Genomic DNA, 3,987 nt, shown 5'->3' on the forward strand with positions numbered 1-3,987 from the left:
GCTGGATTCCTTAGGTTTTTCTGTGTATACTGTCATATCATCTGCAAATAAGGAGAGTTTGACTTCTTCTCTTCCAATCTGTATCCCTTTAAAATCTTACTCCTGCCTGATTGCTATGGCAAGAACTTCCAACACTATGTTGAATAGTAATGGTGATAGTGGGCAGCCCTGTCTAGTACCTGATCTGAGTGGAAATGCTTCCAGTTTTTCACCATTGAGTATGATGTTGGCTGTAGATTTGCTATATATAGACTCCACTATCTTCAGGAATCTTCCATCTACTCCCATTTTCGTAGTGTTTTGATCATAAAGGGATGTTGAATTTTGTCAAAGGCTTTCTCTGCATCTATTGATATGACCATGTGGTTTTTGGTCTTGCTTTTGTTGATGTGGTGGATCACATTGATTGATTTACGTATATTAAACCAACCTTGCATGCCTGGGATAAACCCCACCTGGTCATGATGAACAATCTTCTTGATACACTGCTGTATCCGGTTGGCTAGAATTTTGTTCAGCATTTTAGCATCTATGTTCATCAGAGATATTGGTCTGTAGTTTTCTTTTTTGGTTGTGTCCCTGTCTGCTTTTGGTATCAGGGTGATGTTGGCTTCATAGAAGCTGGCAGGGAGTATTCCAGTGTCTTCAATCTTCTGGAAGACTTTTCAAAGGAGAGGTATTAGTTCTTCTTTGAAGGTTTTGTAGAATTCATTTGTAAAACCATCTGGTCCAGGACTTTTATTTTTGGGGAGATTTCTGATAACTGTTTCAATTTCATTAGCTGTGATGGGCCTATTTATGTTATCCACTTCCTCTTGACTTAGTTTTGGAAGTTGGTAGGTATCTAGGAAATCGTTCATTTCTTCCAGGTTATCTAGCTTGATGGCATATAGTTGTTCATAGAAGCCTCTCATGATATGTTGAATTTCTGCAATATCTGTTGTGATATCTCCTCTTTCATTTATGATCCAATTTATTTGTGTCTTCTCCCTTTTTTGTTTTGTGAGTCTGGCTAAAGGTTTGTCGATTTTGTTCACTCTTTTGAGGAGCCAACATTTACTTTCGTTGATCTTTTGTATGGTTTTCTTATTCTCAATGTTATTGATTTCTGCCCTAACTTTAGTGATTTCTGTCCTTCTGGTTGCTTTAGGGTTCCTTTGTTGTTCTTCTTCTAGGTCTTTCAGATGTGCAATCAGACTGTTTATTTGTGCTTTTTCTTGTTTCCTAATGTGTGTTTGTATAGCTATGAACCTCCCTCTCAGTACTGCCTTAGCTGTGTCCCAAATATTTTGATAGCTTGTGTCTTCATTTTAATTGAAGTCTCAAAACATTTTTATTTTTTCATTTATTTCCTCTTTGACCCAGAGGTTGTTAAGAAGTGTACTGTTGAGCTTCCACATGTTGGGACTATTACTAATCTTTTGTTGATTGTTAAGTGTTAGTTTAGTTCTACTGTGGTCTGAGAAGATGCTTGGGATGATTTCAATGCTCTTGAATTGGAGCTCAGTGATTTAAAAGCCTCTTTTTTTTTCTTCTCTGTAGGCTATGGGAGCCTGAGGGCTTCTTAGCTTAATCACTGACTCCTGACCAAGAGATAAGGCAGGGTGTGGCAGAGATAGTCCAGTGGTTATGCAAAGAGACTTTCACAGTCCCGCAGCTATGCCACTGAGGTATAGGTCTTCTCCTGAGTTTCCTGGTTAGATCTCTGTCCCCTGGTGTCCCTCCCTGTCACTGCCCCAGATTCTGAGGGTAGTAGCAATGGAGACTCAGAGTTGCACTTGATGAGTCTCTGGGGAGTCCTCTCCTCCCTTCAGCTGTCCCCTTGTTGGTGGGACAGACTGGAGGTGGTGTCTCCACTGATAAACCGCGGGACTGTTACCAGCCACTTAGTCTCTCCCTAGGCTCCTCTGGTCACCAGCAATGTGTGTTTGCACTCACCCTCACCGGTGATTTGGTGGGTTCCTGTAGTCGTTCTAGTCCTGTCTTGTTGTGGTCCCAGGTGGTCTCCTTTGGTATTCCTAGTTGATCTGGGAAAGGAGAGGAGAGGAGAGAAACAGATCTGCTGCTGCTTGTAGCCCTGCCTCCGGAAGTTCCCCTGACTTTTATCTGTTTATTTATTTATTTATTTTTACTTTTTTTAAATTGGGGAATTAATGTTTTACATTCAACAGTAAGTACAATAGTTTGTACATGCATAACATTCCCCAGTTTCCCATATAACAATACAACCCCCACTAGGTCCTCTGAATCCTTCTTGGACCGTATTTTCCCCACCCACCCACCCCAGAGTCTTTTTACTTTGTTGAAAAACAAGATCAGAAAAGAAAACACAAGTAGAACCTGAAATGGAATTGGCATATCGCACCAATGTTTATTTATTTTTAAAGTAGGGAACTGCTCAGCTCTGGCTTATGATGGTGCAGGGGATTGAACCTGGGACTTCAAAGCCTCAGGCATGAGAGTCTTTCTCTCTCTCTCTTTTTTTTTTTTTTTTGCCTCCTGTTACTGGGGCTTGGTGCCAGCACTGCGAATCTGCTGTTTCTGGTGGCTTTTTTTCTTTTCTTCTTCTTCTCCTCCTCCTCCTCCTCCTCCTCCTCCTTCTTCTTCTTTTTCTTTGCATTTGAAAGAACAGAGAGAAATTGAAGAATGAGGGGAAGATAGCAGAAGAGAAAAATAAGACACCTGCAGACCTGCTTCACTGCTTGTGAAGTGACCCCCGCCCATAGGTGGAGAGCGGGGGCTCTAACTGAGATCCTTGTGTGGGTCCTTGTGCTTGGTGCTATGTATGCTTAATGTGGAGAGTGTTGTCACCCAGCCCCCTGAGAGTCTCTTTGCATAACCATTATGCTATCTCCCCTGCTGGAAAGATCTCTACAGAACTTTCTCCTCCCTAGCCCAGGTCCCTTTCTGACACCATGAACTGTGACCCTGAGGCTTTCTCCACTCCCTCTTACCCCTTCCTTCCCCTGAGTCTTTTATTTTGATGCAATCCACCCCCAAGACTAATCTCTTGTTGTCCAGATGTACTATGCACAAGTCATTGTTTACACTGCAGAATCAAATAACCTAGTCTCTCTTTGGGGGCAGAGTAGAGGGAGGTGAGGTGCTAGGGATCAAACCCAGGGCTTCACACAAGTGAAGCAGGGTTGATTTTTTGGTTCTTGTTTTTTAAATAATTTGGTCTGAATGAAAAAGGTGAAGAAGGAAGAGGAGGAAGAAGACTTTTTGAATAAATCTATCATTGTATGTATGTATGTATTTATTTATTATCAGCACAACCCAGTTCTCACACATAAAATGTCATTGTTCTATCATTAAAAATGAATCTTTACTTATTTATTGGACAAAGACAGTCAGAAATCAAGAGGAATGGGGTGATGGAGAGAGCGAGAGACAGAGAGATACCTGCAACCCTGTTTCACCACTCACAAAGCTTTACCGCCTGCAGGTGGGGACTGGGTTCTTGAACCTGTGTCCTTGAGCACTGTAACATGTGTGTGCCACCACCTGACTCCCTCATGTCTTCATTTAGATAGAGAAAAAGGGCAAAACACTGCAGCATCTCCCATGGAGTGCCGGGGTTCAAACCTGGGTCATGTGTATGGCAAGGCATATGCACCCTACCCGGTGACCAGTCTTCTTGCCCCCATGGTTGGATTTAACTGCATGCCTGCCTGGGAAAGGGTTAACATGGCAGGATGGGTATGAGGGCAAATTATAAAGCTTAAGTAAAATGACTAGGGGCGGCAAGAGTGACAGCAGGAATAAAGGCTCTTGATTCCAAAGGCTGAAGGCTAGTCAGCTGTGGTCAGGCTCCACTTTTAGCACAACCGCAGCTGCTATTAAGACCCTCAAATACACCATCCATGGTTCTGAACTCTGGGGCATGGCTGAACTCTGCCTTAGCATCAGAAGGGAGCAGAAGAGTGTGGAAACCAAAGGGGCTGAAATTTCAGCTGCTGCCCAGCGTCCCATCACACGCCCAGA

This window comes from Erinaceus europaeus, chromosome 12 (assembly GCF_950295315.1).
Source record: "Erinaceus europaeus chromosome 12, mEriEur2.1, whole genome shotgun sequence".
NCBI lineage: Eukaryota > Metazoa > Chordata > Mammalia > Eulipotyphla > Erinaceidae > Erinaceus > Erinaceus europaeus.